General features: G+C 38.0%; 1 long non-coding RNA gene across 2 annotated transcripts; it reads right to left on the bottom strand.

The window, feature by feature from the left end:
• Positions 1-7,832: 7,832 nt before the first annotated feature.
• On the bottom strand, positions 7,833-18,203 carry LOC112204594 (uncharacterized). Of its 2 annotated transcripts, none has more exons than XR_008537631.2 (4): positions 18,027-18,203; positions 12,722-12,781; positions 12,026-12,266; positions 7,833-10,861 (listed from the first exon to the last, which is right to left on the bottom strand). It is a non-coding gene; the product is annotated as an uncharacterized LOC112204594 (long non-coding RNA). The 2 variants fall into 2 exon arrangements; XR_008537630.2 differs by having other exon boundaries at positions 7,833-9,896.
• Between the last annotated feature and the right edge of the window lie 1,397 nt (positions 18,204-19,600).

The raw sequence follows: 19,600 nt of genomic DNA, 5'->3' as shown, positions 1-19,600 counted from the left end.
GCTGGCTCCCCTTATGTCAATGCTGATTCCTGATCCAAAGCACTGTGGCCAAGTCGTACAAAAGTGTCCTGCTTCAGGCCTCTGGGTGGGGCATCTTCACTCCAGAGGAGGTGTCTCCATGAAATGCATGAGAGAGAGCTTTAAAGCAATTTTTCAGCCTAGCTGAGGGCTGGAACTAGAGCACAGCTCATATCCATAACTCATCGACGGAGCAAAACGTCATCATTTATCCTTATGAATTACTTGGTTAAAGTCATCCATTTGAGGGTTGGCAGGAAGGGTTTGTTGCTCTTGAAATATGAACTTGATGAGTCAAAAACAGGCACCATATATGGGATGCCATCATGCACAGTATGATTGAGACTTTTCAAACTTGACATGTGAAGTCCATTAACACCCTTAAATCCAAACTAAATGAAAGGTAATAAAGTAGTCCATGGAAGAGTGAAAGACTCCCATGTTTTTAACTGAAAAACATAATTTTAAAGTAGATTCTCAATCTAACATTAAAAATTAATCTAATATTTCCTCCATGCTTATATATACCTTTTATAAAGTAGGGAGCAACTGACGATAAATTGTGTTCCTCACACTCAAGAGAGGCAGGCTGCATAGTGGCTTAAGAGCATGGGCTTTGGAATTAGACCTAAGATAAATTTTCTTTTTTAATTATACTTTAAGTTCTAGGGTACATGTGCACAATGTGCAGGTTCGTTACATATGTATACATGTGCCATGTTGGTGTGCTGCACCCATGAACTCATCATTTACATTAGGTATATCTCCTAATGCTATCCATCCTCCCTCCCCCCACCCCACCCCACGACAGGCCCCGGTGTGTGATGTTCCCCTTCCTGTGTCCAAGTGTTCTCATTGTTCAATTCCCACCTATGAGTGAGGATATGCGGTGTTTGCTATTTATGACAAACCCACAGCCAATATCGTACTGAATGGGCAAAAACTGGAAGCATTCCCTTTGAAAACTTGCACAAGACAGGGATGCCCTCTCTTACCACTCCTATTCAACATAGTGTTGGAAGTTCTGGCCAGGGCAATCAGGCAGGAGAAAGAAATAAAGGGTATTCAATTAGGAAAAGAGGAAATCAAATTGTCCCTGTTTGCAGATGACATGATTGTATATTTAGAAAACCCCATCATCTCAGCCCAAAATCTCCTTAACCTGATAAGCAACTTCAGCAAAGTCTCAGGATACAAAATCAATGTGCAAAAATCACAAGCATTCTTATACACCAATAACAGACAGAGAGCCAAATCATGAGTGAACTCCCATTCACAATTGCTTCAAAGAGAATAAAATACCTAGGAATCCAACTTACAAGGGATAAATTTTCACCTCTGCAATTTAACTAGCTGTGTGAGCCGTCTACCCTTCCTTGCTGATGAGCTTCTAGTCCCTGACCACTGGAGAATTAATGCCTGCTCCTTTCATTCTCTTCCTTCACCTCCTGCCCTCTCACTGTCATGTATACATTAATATGTATGGCAGCTCATTATACATACATACATGTATACATATGAATGTATATAGTGAGGGTAGAACCATTGTAATTGATTTATATGTGTGTGTGTATATATGTGTGCGTATATATGTATATAATATATATAAATATGTGTATCTATAAGTGTGTTTGTGTATATATATATGTGTGTGTGTGCATATATGTATACTTGGCAGCTCATGGTCTAGAATATATTTCAAATTTAACCTGTGATATAATGGACTTTGGAGACTCATAAGCAGGGAGGATGGGTGGGGTATGAGGGATAAAAAACTACATATTGGGTGTAATGTATACTAGCCAGGTAACCAGTGCACTAAAATCTCAGACTTCACCAGTATGCAATTCATCCATTTAACCAAAAACCACTTGTACCACAATTAGATAGATAGATAACCAATAACAAAAAATGTAACCTTTGAAAACTGAACACTTTATTCCCATCCTTTTCCATGCCACCACCGCCCCCAATTCTACACTCCTCACAATGTTAGCAAATGGAAAGTACATTTTTCTCATTATTTAAGTCAAAAATCTTGATGTTATTTTTGACTTTTCTGTTTGTCTCACACTTAACCATCAACAAATCACACTGGCTCTACCCTTACAATGTATCTAGATTTCAACCACGCCTCTCCATTTCGGTTGCTACCAGCCTAGCCCATGCACCTATCATCTCTCCTTGGCCTCAGGCAGTCCCCTTTTTATTGGACACTCTGCTCCTGCCCTTCCCTGCCCTCCACTCCTTACAGTCTAAGGACTGCACATAGAGTGATATTTTCAAATGTAAGTGAGATCATTGCCATTCTGATGCCCAAAACCCTTCGTCTTCCTCTTCTTACTCAGAATAAGTCTTTTCAGTTTCCTGCATGACCTAGACATGCTGCTACCTTTGGAATCTCTCATTCTGCCTCATCCATTCTGACTTCCATGATGTACCTCTGCCACATCAAGCCTTTACATTAACTGTTTTCTGAACTGGAATGTTTTCTCCCACATAAACATCTGGCTTGATTCTTTATTTCATTAATGTCTCTGCTAAGATGTTACTCCAATGACATGGCTTTTCCAACTTAACTCTGACAATAAAGTACCCTTCTCCCTCCTCCCATCCATTTTTCTTTATAGAATTTATCACTATCTCACATATTATGTATTGTTTATTTTATGTCTTCCCCATCTATAAGGAAATCTTTATGAAAGTAGGTAATTTGTCTTCATTACTTACCTCTATATCCCATATCTCAACAACCACCACAAACGGAGTAGCCAATAGCATGTGCTCAATACATGCTTGTTATGCTAATCATTTCCTACACTCTGGCTTTATTTTCAAGCATTTTTATTGCCTACACTGTGAAAACCCCCCAAGAAAACTAAGAAAGCATAAAAATCCAGTTGCCAATTCTATTGAAATAACCTACCTTTGTTTCTTTGTGGGAAGGCTCTGGTGCATATTTGCATGCAGACAAGGGATCGTCATGTTCCCCAGGTATCCAGAGACCTACCCATCCAACCTCAACTGTTCCTGGCACGTCCTGGTCCAAAGTGGCCTGACCATTGCTGTCCATTTTGAACAGCCTTTCCAGATTCCAAATGGTGATTCTTCTTGCAACCAGGGGGATTACTTGGTGGTAGGTCTTGCTTGCTACCCTTTCTAATTACGTTTTCCACAGACTTCATTCAGAAAACAAAATGATAGTTTTTCTTTCCTGGGACATAAATGGATAAGAATTACGTACTCCTTCTTTTGCAATGTAAAGGAGTTGATGCAATTTTAATTTGTCTTTCCAGCTAGGAAATGGCCCTGATATCTATTCTCCACCCTTTGGACCCTGTGGAGGAAATGGTCATTTTTGTGGCAGTCATGCTTCATCGACTGTGTTCACCTCGGATAATCAAATGTTTGTTCAGTTTATTTCTGATTATAGTAATGAAGGGCAAGGATTTAAGATCAAATATGAGGCAAAGAGTTAAGGTAAGTATTTTCACTGAGAATTATATCTACTTTTCCTGCAATTGCTTGGTCTTCTTTGATTAAGTAGATTTGAGAAAAAAACATATAAAGTTTTCTTTTCTGAACTAACAGTAATAGAATTAATAAGAATGCCTACTCTCAAGTACTTATTATGTTTGATACATTCAATATCTCATTGTGACTACTTTTCAAGTAAAGTACCATTATTTCGATTTTAAAGATAAGTAAAACGAGGCTTGGACTTTTCCAAGGCCACATATCTAATTAGTGACCAAAGTGAAATTTTCCATGAGTATAAGATACACTATTCTTCTTGATCCCTGAAACTCCTTAGACCTTTCCATTATAAGATGTCTAATTGTAAGTTAAATCTAGTTATAGAAACATTATAAGAATTACATTTGCCTTATTTTGTAATAATGTGTATGCTGTTTTTAAAAGAAATATAATCTTTTGATTCTATTATTACTGATTTAATTATATATTACCTAAGATCTTTCCTTAATTCCTTGTACTTAATTGCACTTGATTATAATTGCATTTAATTCTACTGTAATGATTTGATTTTGGTGACATTTACTTTTTAGTAATGTTTAATTGAATAAATAAATTAAATAAATAAATAGGCATCACTTCCAAAAAACGGAGTAATGTCAGTAGAAAGTAATATAATAATAAATTTTTGCTTTGTCACACCAGAAGTTAGATAATATAGATTTCAAAATGATCCTATGACTTGTATCCCAGATTCCTAAATGTATTTATATATAAATAAATATCAATGAAATCATATGTTTTATTGCACATTGTATGAGATTTAAAGTCAACATCATTTCTTCATTTTGGTAAAAGAAATGAGTAAGAGTGTTTACCAACCGACACACAAAAATCATCGAATAGCTGGAGTAAGGTCCAAAACACCAGGGAAGGGGCTTTGGTCACTTCCCAGTGCACAGAGCTCTGGCACAAGGAGGGAGCTTTAATGCAGCTCTGTGGGCACCTGCACTCTGGCTTTCTAGGCTGGGACCTTCTCATCCCTCCCTCTCTCCATGTTGAGCTTTGCAACTGAGTCAGGAATGGTCAGGTTTTCACCTGGTACCAAAGCATTTTGAGAGTAGCAGTGTCTTGAGTCTAGTGAGTAGATGTCAGCCCACATGACAGAACTCTACTTTTCTATTTTTATTTATGATCGACTCAGTCTTTTTTTCTTTCTTGAGACAGGGTCTTGCTCTGTCACCCAGGCTGGAGTGCAGTGGCGTGATCTCAGTTTACGGCAACCTCCACCTCCCAGGTTCAAGTGATTCTCCTTACTCAACCTCCCTAGAAGCTGGGATTACAGGTATGTATCATCACGCCCAGCTAATTTTTGTATTTTTGGTAGAGATGGGATTTCACCATGTTGCCCAGGCTAGTTTTGAACTCCTGAGCTCAGGTGAGCCACCTGCTTTAGCCTCCCAAAGTGCTGGGATTACTGGAGTGAGCCACTGTGCCCAGCCAATAGACTCAGTCTTGATTTAAGTTTTTAAAGTCAACATTTAATGGTAATTCAGATACACTAAGAGATACACTAAGGGTATATTTGACACTGCACCTCTTCTATTTCTTTGTGGACTCACTGTTCATGCAAGTATGGCTATGGCCATTGCTTTCTCCCTGTCTTTCATGAAGCTTGTTATGACTGCCATTAACATCAGACTTAAACAAAAGTCTTTTGATTTCACAACCTATTTTTGGCAACCTGAAACAATAGCATCACTCTTATTTCTCTCTACTTACCAACTCAACCATGTTCCATAACTATAGCCAGGCTTCTACTTCCCATATCTATCTGGCTATCTTCCCACCATATCTACTTCCATGCCACTCCTATTTCTCAGCCTTTAACATAGGTCCTTTTGTGAACGTCTTTCGACATTGAAGGAAAGACATGAAGCAAGGGAGTTGGACGTCATCAAAGAGATTTGCAATTTGCAGTTTCAGAGATGGGGGAGTTGGAGGTATTGACAGAATTCAGGATGTGACTGTAAGTGGATGAGTGACAGTGGACATAAATGTTGCTAGAATTGAGCAGATCAAGTATCTGTGTGGCTAAGTGATTGGACAGGTTAATTTCATTGGCATTGGCATTGTAAGTACATTTATTCCTGTCTGGTTTGTTTGTTGAAAATGCCAAAGAATATTTATTGACAATAGAAAAGTATTTTTCGATAATACTTTTTTTTTTTTAGAAAAGAAGTATTAAAAAGCTCCGTTATCATCTAGCAAAACATGGCTCATAAATTGTCTCATGCCATTGACCTTGTTTCTCAAATGCATCTAAATCCTGAAGAAATGTGATGAATGAATGCCCCCAGAGTTGTGCAAAGATATATCTGCTTAGTCTTTTAAGTATACCAAGATCATAGCTCTGCATCATTCTGCTGTACTGAACGCTCAGTGGGAAGCTGTAACTGCTAGCATACTTACATGCTTATCGAAGTGCTGGATATTTATTCGTGCTTCTGTGACGTTCTGCCCCATGCACAATGTGCCATAATCATTTGGTTGGCTTTAAGAAAGAATGAAATTTCCAATGAGAATAGATAGATGATCTGGCAAATTAAAAAGTGTCACACCTGGTAGCTGCCTCGATAGCAAATTGAGAATTCGTTTGCTGGAAAAGAAAATGAGGATCATAACAGATGAAAGGAAATTGAGACAAATTACAGAGAAGTTGACTTTAAAAGATGATTTTTGTCCATTGAATGCATCTCCTTCACCAGAGCATAGATTGATTTAACTGTGTTTGCTGACAGCCTGTGGGGGCAACATCTACATCCATAAAGCTGATTCTGCTGGGTATGTGACCTCCCCCAACCACCCTGATGATTATCCCCTGCACGCTGATTGCATTTGGATCTTAGCGGCTCCACCGGAAACACGCATACGGCTGCAATTTGAAGATCAATTTGATATTGAAATAACACCCAAGTATGTCACTTCCAGTTTCATTTTTTTCCTACCCGAAGTTAGTATTTTTTAACTGTCATGTCTCAGAACAATTCATTTCTTTCAGTAGCACATACTGCAAGCAAATCTAGGGAAAAAGGGAAATGCTTAATAACTCAGGCATGAAAACACAGTCTGCCAGCAACTCTCCCATCAGCTGAGTAGGTTATGTACATGGATACTGTCCCTTGTGACCCTAGACACTTCCTGCAAGGGACGTTGAGGGTGGCTACTTGAGATTGATGTTTATCCATTCTTCCTCCCGCAGGAAATATGTCATGTTTCTGAGAGATGAATATTTATTTGCCCAGCCTCTTATTCAGTGTCACAAATGATAAAATGTCTGTTTAACAAATGGGAATTTGTGTGGTGTGTCACCAGGGGTCACTAGTGTCAGACCAGTACTAAAGCACTTACAGTATAATTTCTCAGTCTTTATTTAATAAGAGTTCTGAAAGTATTACAAAACAGAGAGTAAGTCTTACTATGTTGAAGAGAAAGTAAAAATATATAGATTGTAAAAAACCGTTTTCCTCTTTCCTTTAACAAAAGTGTGTATACATTTGCATGAATGCAGCTGTGGTGCAAAACTAAGATATAAGAGCTTTTGTTGCTATTTCTGACACTGGATTTAATCTACTCTTCCACTCATGGAGCATTAATTAGCTGATGTAAGTTCCTCAAGAAACGCTAGATACATGCTTGTCTACTCTTATGGACACAGAAAATTCCAGTTGGGACTCTCTGTTAGTCCCAATTACAGAGCTGTTAGAGAATTTATCTTTATCATGTGAAATGTACCAAATCATTGTGTGGAACAAAATACTTGTTTTTTTTTTGAAATTCATAGGGATTAATTTGAAAACAACATTTATATTTGTAAAACCAATACAGAATATGGAAGGGAAGTAAATATTCTTCAATGTAGAACATGTAAAACCTGTCTTTCTGAGCTGCTAATGAAAGAATGTATTATTAGGAAAAACATCATACAGCATTTTAATGTGACACGTGGCTTACGCTGAGTCTATCATAGTCTTTTATGCTAAGAAATGAGGATTTAATAATATCTTCAAAGAAAGTAAGTGAAGTTGTCATTATCAAAATAAGTCAAGGCAATTGACCATGTAAATTTAACATAATTTTGTTTCCACTTTAGCTGTCCTTCTAACTACCTCTAGTTGTGGGATGGAGTGGATTCAGATGCACCAATACTTTCCAAATTTTGTGGGACATCTTTGCCCAGCAGTCAGTGGTCGTCAGGAGAGGTTATGTATTTGAGATTTCGTTCTGACAACAGCCCCACTCATGTGGGATTCAAGGCCAAGTATTCTATAGGTAATATATATTTTTTAACTTTTATTTTAGGTTCAGGGTTTCATGTGCAGGTTTGTTATATAGGTAAACTCGTGACATGGGGGTCATTATAAAGATTATTTCATCACCCAGTTACTAAGCCTAGTATCTAATAGCTATTTTTTCTGCCCCTCTCCCTTCTCCCACCCTCCACCCTATCAAATGAAAAAAAATTCCATGCTCATAGATAGGAAGAATCAGTATTATTAAAGTGGTCATACTGCTTCCCCAAATTTACATATTCAATGCTATTCCTATCAAACTACCATGACATTCTTCACAGTACTAGAAAAAACTATTTTAAAACTCATATGGACCCCAGAAAGAACCCAAATAACCAAGGCAATCCTAAACTAAAAGAACAAAGCTGGAGGCATCACAATACCTGACTTGAAACTATACTACAGGGGTACAGTAACCAAAACAGCATGGTACTGGTACAAAAATAGACACATAGACCAATAAAATGGAATAGAGAGCTTAGAAATAGGGCCTCACACTTACAGGCATCTGATCTTCAACAAAGCTGACAAAAGCAAGCAATGGGGAAAAGACTCCCTATCCAATAAATGATGCTGGGAGAACTGGCTAGCAATATGTGGAAGATTGAAACTGGACCCCTTCCTTATACCATATACAAAAATCAATTCAAGATAGATTGAAGACTTAACTGTAAAACACAAAACTATAAAAACCCTGGAAAACATTTTTATATTAAATAAAAGAGTTATTACAGGATGAATATGTTAAAACTTTTTTTAAAACCATGACTTTTTAAAAAGAAGTCATTCTATCTGCATAATTTTAAAAATATTTTAATGCTATAAACAAGTAAGGAGTGTAAATGTTTAAAACCATAGTCATCAACTTTAATTTCTCTTTTAATTTTTATTTTAAAATGTAATCTTAGTAAACTTGAATATTTTATATTTTTTCTAACTTATTTGTGAAGAAATATGTGTAGTTAAATCAAACTCCTGTTTCTTCTGCTTACTATGAAATTCAGTAGTTCTCTCTTATCCATGGTTTCATGTTCCATGGTTTCAACGCCCTTGGTAAACAGAGGCCCAAAAAATAGGTGAGTACAGTACACCAAGATATTTTGAGAGACCACATTTACATAACTTTTCTTACAGTATACTGTTATGATTGTTCTATTTTATTATTAATCTCTTACTATGTTTAATTGTTAAAGTAAGCTTTATCATAGGTACATATATGTAGAAAAAAATTGTCTATATGTCTATATAGGGTTTGGTACTATCCAAGGTTTTAGGCACTCACTGGGGGGACTTGGAATGTATCCGCCAAGGAAAAGGAAGAACTACAGTATGTTTATTACTTTAAGTAATACAACTATTTAAGAACCAGATAACTATATTTAGAACAATGTCTTTGAATTCCTCATCATATATAAAATGATTAAGCTTTTTTTTTTCTCTGAGTCTCTAGTGCCAAATCAGTCACTGGATAAAAAGCAAGTATGTCTCTTCAGGATTTTGATTTCCTTACTTAAAAATTGAGCAGTAACTTTGCTTGTTGAAGATTCACTATAGTATGGTCACAATAGCACACAATTTAGTATCTAATAGGTCTAGACACAAACCAAACAAATATTTAATATAGCAAAAGTTCAGAAAGGCTAGTTGTAACAGTATTTAACTACACCATAGATCATGTTATATCCCGGGTCAAGCTGCATATAATTCAATTAGCTACCACATCCAGCTAATAAGACATAATTGAATAGTAATTTTCAAGGCCCTGAGATATCAGCTACAGTAGTGAACAGTTTAGTTGATAGTAAAACTAGATATAGCAGGTGTCCCCCCTTCCAGGTGAGCTTGGGTTCAGTCTTTAGAATCAACACAAGGTTCTAGGCAGGTCAGATGAGTCTACCAGTTTGTTCTTGAGATGAAACTTGCTTGCAACTGATAGCTCTTACATAGTGTCCCAAAAGAATTAATGTGAGATTACAGAATGTGCCATTTGGTCGTCATCTTGTTTCCCATTATTGGATTGGACTTGTGGTATCACTTCTGTTTACATCAACCCTAGAATTCAAATAATGAGGAAAGCACTAAGCATTTTCAGAATTTTAAAAACTTCAATTCATAGTCACTTGGCACCTAAAAGTTTTCACATGTGCTGGTGAAATGAAAAAAACACAATTTGTAATAGAATCCTTTCTTTCTTTTCTTTCTTTCTTTCTTTTTTTTTTTCAGCTCAGTGTGGGGGAAGAGTAACAGGGCAAAGTGGTGTTGTTGAAAGCATTGGCCATCTAATGCTTCCATATAGAGACAACTTATTCTGTGATTGGCATCTCCAGGGGCTCTCCAGACACTACCTGACCATCTCTTTTGAAGATTTTAACCTTCAGAATTCCTCTGGCTGTGAAAAAGACTTTGTGGAGACCTGGGACTATCATACTTCTGGTTAGTGAAATATATCTGCTCTCTTCGGGGTGTTTATTTTCGCATGTACTTATTCAGCCTCTGAAGTTTCTTCACTTCCAAGAAAGGCAAAGCATGTCTATACTCTGCAAAGAAGTGCAGATTAATGGGCTTTGGGCAGTACCAGCGATTCTCTACCTCAATTCTACCATTAACAATGGATGTCCAGAGCCCAGGTGTCATATAGCCTACCCTGGAGGCCACCTGGGGAGAGCAATGGTAGTGGGAAGGCAACCTGTTGCTGCTGAGACATCCCATTGCCACATGCCGTTATTTGAGGGGTGTTCTATAGCTTGAGGCAGACAGAGGGTCATGCATGTCTCCTGGCAGTAGCATAAGGCAGATATTTGTCACTCTGTTGTCTCAGACCACTTTTTCAACCAAAAAACTGGCCTTCCTCATTATCCTGAGATATCCTTCCCCTAACTGGTTGCATTTTTTTCACTTCTTCATATATTTGAATATGTTAATTTTCATTCATGTTTTCCTGTTTTCCTGAGAGAGATTAACATTTCTTCATGGGCAAGCTCTTGTTTTTTATTATTTTCTTTGTACACGCAGGACACCTTGAATAGAGGTTAAAAGAAATCAATCACCTGGACATATATATTTAATTATTTGTCTCTCACAGGAAACATCTTGGGAAGATACTGTGCAAACACCATTCCTGACAGCATAGACACTTCTAGCAATACTGCCATGGTCAGGTTTGTCATAGATGGCTCTCTGACTGCCTCAGGATTCAGACTGCGATTTGAATCCAGCATAGACGGTGATTTCATTGATTCATTCAAAACAACATTGAGCACCTGCATTGGACAGACACTATGCTAGGCACTGGTGTTACAATAGTTTGAAAAACAAAACAAAACATGACCCCTATCTTCTTGGACCTTAATCAAAAAGTCACACTGATAAACAAAAAGTTACAGCTGTGATCAATGCTATAAGGGAAAATAACTAGTATCACGAGAGATATAATAAGAGGATGAGAGTTATACTGCAATGCCTGCCTTAAGAAAGTCCTGTAGTTACTCAGAATTTGCCTTACTGCAAATCCAACAAACTCAGATGAAATAAAGATCTTGTTTGGAAAAACTGGATACCTACATTAACCTTCTGATTTTCCTGATTTTTTTTTTTTGTAAAGATGGGGTCTTGCCTTGGCCTCCCAAAGTGTTGGGGATACAGGCGTGAGCCACCACTCCTGGCTGATTTCTCTGATTCTTTTTTTTTTTTGAGATGGAATCTCACTCTGTCACCCAGGCTGGAGTGCAATGGAGCGATGTTGGCTCACTGCAACCTCCGCCTCCTGGGTTCAAGCAATTCTCCTGCCTCAGCTTCCTGAGTAGCTGGTATTACAGGTGCCCAACACCACGCCCGGCTAATTTTTGTATTTTTAGTAGAGTCAGGGTTTTACCATGTTGGTCAGGCTGGTCTTGAACTCCTGACCTTGTGATCTGCCCACCTTGGGCTCCCAAAGTGCTGGGATTACAGGCGTGAACCACCGCACCCGACCTGATTTTCCTGATTCTTAAGTTCATTATATTCATTGGTCTCTCATATTTCTTGGGCCATGATGATAATTAAATTGCTGTCTGTGGACTATCATCCATGGAAGCCAGGGTTAAATATTAATAGAGATAGGAAATGAATGTATATGTTCACTGAAATCCTCACGCACATAAATACGGAGAATAATTTTGTCTAGAAGGATAATTTTTAAATACCTGAATTTTGAGAGCTTTCCTGATGGAAGGAGACATTTTGATTTGATTGGAAGTTTTCTTGGCTTTCTTCCCCCACATCAGAGTGTGGTGGGGATCTTCAGGGCTCTGCTGGAACATCTACTTCTCCCAACTACCCGAACCTAAATCCTCATGGCCAGATCTACGAGTGGAGAATCACCGCCCCAGAAGGAAGGCAGATCACCCTAACGTTTAGCAACCTGAGGCTGGCCACGCATCCGTCCTGCAACAGTGAGCATGTGATAGTAAGCGTTCCCTGTGGCCTGAGATGTTATATTCCATCATTTAAGGAGTTTACTGACCCATAAATCATAGTCAGAAAACTAGGTCAGGAAAATTGCCATCTATGCAACTATAACTCAGACAAATTCTAAGTATTGTTGAGAGAACAAAACACAGTAAACTGTCAAAATAAATGTAAACGTTGTTTTAAGAGACTATCAGCTATCACTCTGTGCATCAGGGTCATAGATAGAATAAATATTAAGAGTGAATGATAATGACAAATGGCAAAGCTGGGGAGGCTGTGGGAAGCTAAGCCTACAGCAGCACATAGATGAATGGGAGCAGAGTCACACCACAAGTCACCACTGAAAGTTCTGAGCAGATGGGTTGTCCTGCATAATGACTGCTCTCTCCAGGGGTGCAGAGGGACTCCTGGTGGGAGAGCACTACTACCTGACCTCCACGTCGCCAAACTCCAGTGGTTTCAGATGTGCCCTCAGCACTCTCAGCTTCCTGCAGTGAAAGAAAGCAAATGAGATCCCTGAGTGTGAATAACAAATAGATTGTTAACTGTGTAGTGCTACACATACATATGTGTGTGTAGATAGGTAGATTGGATTAATATTAGTACATTTCTCCACCCAACTTGCCCCTTCTGCAGTATATGCTATCTCAGTAAATAATTCCAAACTTCTGGTGGCTAAGGTAAAAAATCTTGATGTCTGTTTTGGAATACTTCCTCTCACACCCTATATGGCATCTACAAGCAAGTCCCGTTGGGTGTCTCTTTAAAAATATCCACAAAAAGAAGAGTTCATGTCCTTTGTAGGGACATGGATGAAACTGGAAACCATCATTCTCAGCAAACTATCGCAAGGACAAAAAACCAAACACCGCATGTTCTCACTCATAGGTGGGAATTGAACAATGAGAACACTTGGACACAGGAAGGGGAACATCACACTTCGGGGACTGTTGTGGGGTGGAGGGAGGGGGGAGGGATAGCATTAGGAGATATACCTAATGCTAAATGACGAGTTAATGGGTGCAGCACACCAACATGGCACATGTATACATATGTAACAAACCTGCACATTGTGCACATGTACCCTAAAACTTAGAGTATAATAATAATAAAATTAAAAAATCCACAATCAAACTACTTATTATATCTACTACTACCACCCCCACTGTTCACTTAGATTATTTTAGTGAGTTCCACCTGGTCCCACTGCCTCCATTCTCAACTCCCTACATTCTCAACACAGCAGCATGTGATGGTTTTAAGCCTCAATCAGATCATGTTGCTCCCTTTGAAAATCCTCTAATGGCTTCTCATCTCACTCAGAGGAAAATCCCAAATTGCACCTGTGGCCCACCTGGCCAACATAATCTGGTGCCCCTCCCTCTTCTACCTATCTGCCTTATCTCAAACTCCCCTATTCTCTGCTCGCTGGGGTCCAGCCACCTGGCCTCCGTTCCGTTCCTTGAATGTGCTGAGATGCTCCCTGTCCAGCTGTTGCCTTCATCTGGAATGCCCCTGCTCAGATGGCAGCCTGCTCCACACCCTCACTTCATTCAGGTCTCTGCTTGAATGCCTTTTAATCCATACGGTGTAAGTACCTTATATTAGAGACCCCACCCTGGCCTGCCACTTCTCTGCCATGTTTTTTTACAGCACTTTACACCTGCTGCCACACATCATTTTGATTTGTTCATCAGTTTATTGTCTGCTTCCCCCACTAGAATGTAAGCTCCCTGAGGTCAAGCCATAGTTTCATTCACTGCTGGGGACTCACTGAATCCCCAATGCCTGTATATAATAGAGATAAATAATTGTTGAATGAATGGATAGTAGAGGTACTATCATTATCCCTTTAATAAGAAGCCACTTCTGTTTTCAGTTTAATTGTCTTCTGTTGGGTAGTCAATTTCAAAAATATGAAATATATTTGTATCTTATGACCACTTTGTATCGCCCTAAAATGATCTCCTTCAACCTTCAGATTTTATTTCCAAGTTCTAATATCTGAAGGACTGAACTGTTGTCTTTCAGATCTTGAAAATAAGAAACCAAATGTGTTTTCTTTTATTTGAGAGACAGGAAATTTTGGACTAAGGTTGTTTATTATAAAGAAACTTTGTTTCCTATTATTGATTGAATATGTATAAACAGAGATGAAGTAGAAAAAATACTAACCACTCCCACTATATCATATTTTGATGCATTTTCTCATCTCTTCTTGGCAAAGCATATTTTATGTACTTGTAATTATGTGATATAAATCCACTTGAATTCTAATTTTAGTCTATTTTTCTGGTTATAAATATAATGGATGCTTATTGAGCAATATTTGGAGAGTTCAGAAAATAAAAAATATAAAGATATTTTTAATTCTACTCATCTATTACTAAAATTTTGATGTATATGCGAACAGTTGTTTTTTACCTTTGAAATTATTTTCATAGTTTAAATCATACTGAATATAATGATTATTAGGAATTTTATAAGCAGAGTATTCACATGTCCTTCAGGAAAGAGAATATGAACAGTCATAGTTTTAGAACTCAAATAAAGATAAAAGTTATAGCCACAACCACAAATTCCAAAGCAGATCTTAGTTGTCATCTCCCTATCCCTTAATTATCAACTTATAACTCTTGCAGCTACTGCCGGTGGGTTTTATGTCATTATTTCTATATAATATTCCTATTCTACTACTCCTTGCTTTTTTTGGACATTATCTATCCACATCCTACTCTGGAAGATGAGAATTAGCCCTCTGCCACCACAAATGCACATGGGGTATGCACAGTTTATATACTTTCCCAAATGTCTCCCAAAATACATATGTCACAGCTTTTGCTTAAATTGTCATTTAGTTGACATTACCATGATTACGTAAACACCATTCACAACTGAGCCAAGTAGTGTACTATGGTAACATTTGCTTTTGTTTTCCCAAGGAATAATAATAATTGTGTCCTTTTTACATTTTCATGGGTTTTAAGCACTGATCACTAATTCTTCCACACCCTTTCCACCCTGGGTGTGCATCTTCACCTTCTGTAGTAAAACATATCAGTTCCATTTCTTTTCCTCAGTAATATCCTTCCTTGAGCCTTTGTCCACAGCTGCAAGCCTGATGCTAGCTGCCATTTCAGAATTTCCCTTTGCCAGCAGATTTGCAAGTTCTTTCATTCTGCTCTTGGGCTAGAAAGCTGGCTTTGTGATGCTATGCACGTTCCTTTCTTGGTTAATTTCCTCTTTTGGTGAGGCATACCCTCTTGTAGCTCCCCAAGGAAATGGGCAAGGACAATACATTTTTAAAGAAATGATATACCTGAAATTATCTTTATTTTACCATCGTTCTTTGAAAAATATATATTTAAATATTTTACATGTTTACTATATTAATATATACATGAATATATTAATAGTAATTTTGAAGTTTTGTGTTGCTTATTTGGGGTCAGTTTTCTTCATGTTCCTATCTCCCGTTTACTCATATTGGTCTCTGCCTTTTACATTAGTCAATTCCCTAAATGTCTGCTGATCCTTGGCTGTTCATTCATATTTAAGAATGAATTACCAAAAGGATGACTGGCATCTCTGTATGCATGAGGGTGCCCTGACTCTTTAAATAAGGAAACCTACAAATCTACACATGTCATATCCACAGGACTTTTCTCTTGGGGAGGTTAAAACTCCAGCAAGAAATCACTTTTGGAATTAATTTTTTTTCTGACTCTTTAGTATAATGTCCACATTCCTTTTTCTGAAATATATTTTTTTATGTTCAATGTTTATTTTGGTTCCTCTTTACTCTGCTCCAAACAAGGGTATGTGGGTCGGCCTTTGCTGCCACTCTACTTGATTGAGAACTTGCCAAAAAGAGGAAGAAGACGAAAGAGGCAGAAGAAGGAGAAGGAGGATGAGAAGGAGGAGAAGGGGGAGGAGAAGAAGAGGGAGAAGGAGAGGGAGAAAGAGACAGAGCGAGAAGGGAAGGAGAAAAAAGAAGAAGGAGAAAAGAGGAAAAGGATAAGAAGAAGAAGGAGAAAGAGAAGAAGGAGGAGATTGAGAAGGAGAGGGAGAAAGAGAAAAGAAGAAGGAGAAGAAAGAAAAAAAAGAGAAAAGAAGAAAGAAGATCTGCCGGTGCAGAGGCAGCATTAACTTTCATTGCACTGCTTCGTGGCTAATGCCTTATCCAGCTGGTCTGAGCCTAAAATTTCTCCAAACCCACTTGCCTATCTGACTCTCTGTACAGACAGAGAAAATGAAAAGCTATGCCACCCGGTGTGTCCTACGATATGACCTGTATCTGATTTTGTCCCTGTTCATAGCAAATGTTATAGCCTGTCCTAAATCTCACGTGCCTACTTCCCATCCATTTGTATTCTGAGAGTTGTAGTTTCTGAGTACAAAAGGGATTAGAGGACAATGATGGGAATTGCATTCTGGTTGCTTCTAACAGCAGAAGTCCATGTGATAAATGGATGACTATAACATGTTCAGTCATTGTGATTCTACGCCAAAGGCAGACTCAGAGGCAGGATAACAGCCATTGATCATGGTTTCCAACATGTCCCATTAACCTTACAGTTGGTTCTAATCACTTTTGGTTTTGGCAATGTGATGCCCATTCCTGTTTTCAGCATTATAGAAATATTTGTCCTCATCTATTTCTTTATACACTACTTCATGGTTTGGAATCAGAGGGATTGTCTGAATCCCAGTTCTATTATTAGTAATTATTTGAACTTCAGCAAATTACATCATCATTCTGAATTCTGGTATCTTAATCTGGAAAACAGGGATACTGTTATCTGCTTGGGAGGGTGTTGTGCTGATTGGATAAGACAGACTGAGTAGATGATGAGCAAGACTGGCATTTTTGTCTGCTCGGTAAATGATAGCAAACTCTTCTTCTGGTCGTGTGAGCTGGAAGACACTTTAGACCAGAAGTCCCCAGAGAGCTAAATTTAATTAATTATAGTAAATTTTAAAAACTGACATGTTTTGTTGTGGAGTGCATTCTCCTACTGCGTAACTTTTAGTGCCATAGTCTGAGTCATTATTTCTAATCTTGAGTCATTCAAATCCTTTTAAACACTGGAACATCAATCACTCAATCAATGAATTATTGTTTAGTTATTTCATCTAAATTTTTTTTATTTTGTACAGCATTGGAACAATTTGCCAATTATTGTAACTATGTGAATGACTACAGTTATTATTTAATATTTTGGAGTCAATAATAATCCATTCTTAAAAATTCAAATGAGAAAATTGAAGCTTTGAATCCATAACTAATGAGGAAAGAACTATTATGTTTAATTGCATATGGAGATTGATTTTTCAAATTACTTTTCAAGGTATTTAAAAATATCTGCTTGCTGGGCATGGTGGCTTACACCTGTAATCCCAGCACTTTGGGAGGCCGAGGCAGGTGGATCACCTGAGGTCAGGAGTTCGAGACCAGCCTGACCAACATGGTGAAACCCCGTCTCTACTAAAAATACAAAATTAGCTGGGCACAGCGGTGCATGCCTGTAATCCCAGCTACTTGGGAGGGTGAGGCAGGAGAATCGCTTGAACCTGGGAGGCAGAAGTTGCAGTGAGCTGAGCTGAGATCATGCCATTGTACTCCAGCCAGGGCAACAAGAGCAAAACCGCATCTCAATAAATAAATAAATAAATAAATATTAAAATAAAAATATCTGCTTTATTATATACATCAAATCATCAGAAACTAACCTTTAAGCTTCCTTTACAAATAACAAAAGTCCTGATGCATTGTTAAGAAAAACTGCCTACCAGTGAGCTCTGCACAACATATTGTAAGCATTATGGCTTATCTCCTTTACATTGGGAGCTCAGTTTCCAGTTCCAAAGTGTATAGCAGCTTTTAATCTGTCACCACATGGCAGGAAGGGATTACTGCAATACTTTCATTCTAGTGAAACCACCCTGAGGTCACAAAATGTGTTCAGGGTAACATAGTGGCTTGTGGCACTGGGATAGAAACCTGCATTGTTAGGTCATTCATTTTAGGGGAGGGTTCCCATAGAAGGAAGTGGGTCTGGGCTAGGAATATCACCTCCTAGGAAATATGCAGTAAGATGGATTGTGTGTCTAAAGGTTAAACTCTTTTTCCAACAGGTATTCAATAGCATTAGAAGTAACTTACCCCAGCTAGAGAAACTGTGTAGTAGTGTGAATGTAAGCAGTGAGATTAAATCTTCAGGAAACACAATGAAAGTCATTTTTTTCACGGATGGATCTAGGCCATATTGAGGCTTCACTGCTTCTTATACCTCCAGTGAAGATGCAGATAATATAGGATATTGTAAATGTACTTCATTTTAATCAGGTGCACTGCAGATGCCCCCCAGCTACTGCCAATGTCAGCAGAGCCATCCATTTTCCCTTTAGTGATCAAAGTTCACTTGGAATATTTGACATAAGACAAACACATATAAGCAGATCAAAAACTTACTGCAGACAGAAAAAAGCTTTCTAATTTCAGGAAGAAACTGCTGTGGTAAACTTTTAATGCCATTAGATGAGCTTCTTGCACAGTTTCAGTCGTGTTACCCAAAGGATTGGTGACCTGTTCCGTAGTCCTTGGTCAATTATTTGGTGCTGAAAGAAACCATCTACCTCCTAGAAGGTAACTTAGTCTCGGAGAGTAATTAATTTTGCTTGGGACAGAACAGGCTTTACTGTTTCTGGTCATCTATTCACACACATATTTCCAGTGAAAATAAATGGGAGGTTTGATTTGATATAGAATATTCCAAAATTAAGCAAGATATGGCCTCTAATTGTAAATATCCTCCTATTTCCTGGATTGGTGCTATTATCTAAGGGTTTTAAAATTTAGAAGTGGGAGTGAATATTAAAAAAAAACACTAAGTTATTTCATTGGTACAAGAAGCATCTGTTCCTTTATTAAAAGGGGGCAAATTCATTGGTAGGTCAATGTCCTATTATCTGTTTGATTTAAATTAAATTATTAGATCAAGTGGAGAATTGCTATCAAGCCATTAGGACCTGCCACCATTATATTTGGGTATTCCTTTAAATTAAATATTAATGAGCAGTAGGCTTCAATATTTGGACATATTGATACAGAGCCAAACCCCAGCCACCTAATCTACACCAACAGGAAAGTAGAGAAGTTGTCGACTTTTGCACATTTTTCCTCTATAAACGTGCAGAAACTTCCATAATTTGCATGCCTTTTACCCATAATCCTGATTGCATCTAGAAAAACAAATCAAAGCAGTAATGTTGATGTTTTAGTTACTGTTCCTGTATTGTTTATC

This window comes from Pan troglodytes, chromosome 8 (assembly GCF_028858775.2).
Source record: "Pan troglodytes isolate AG18354 chromosome 8, NHGRI_mPanTro3-v2.0_pri, whole genome shotgun sequence".
Lineage (NCBI taxonomy): Eukaryota > Metazoa > Chordata > Mammalia > Primates > Hominidae > Pan > Pan troglodytes.
The sequence above is the reverse complement of the archived record's forward strand: the minus strand, read 5'-3'. Positions and strand labels throughout refer to the sequence as shown.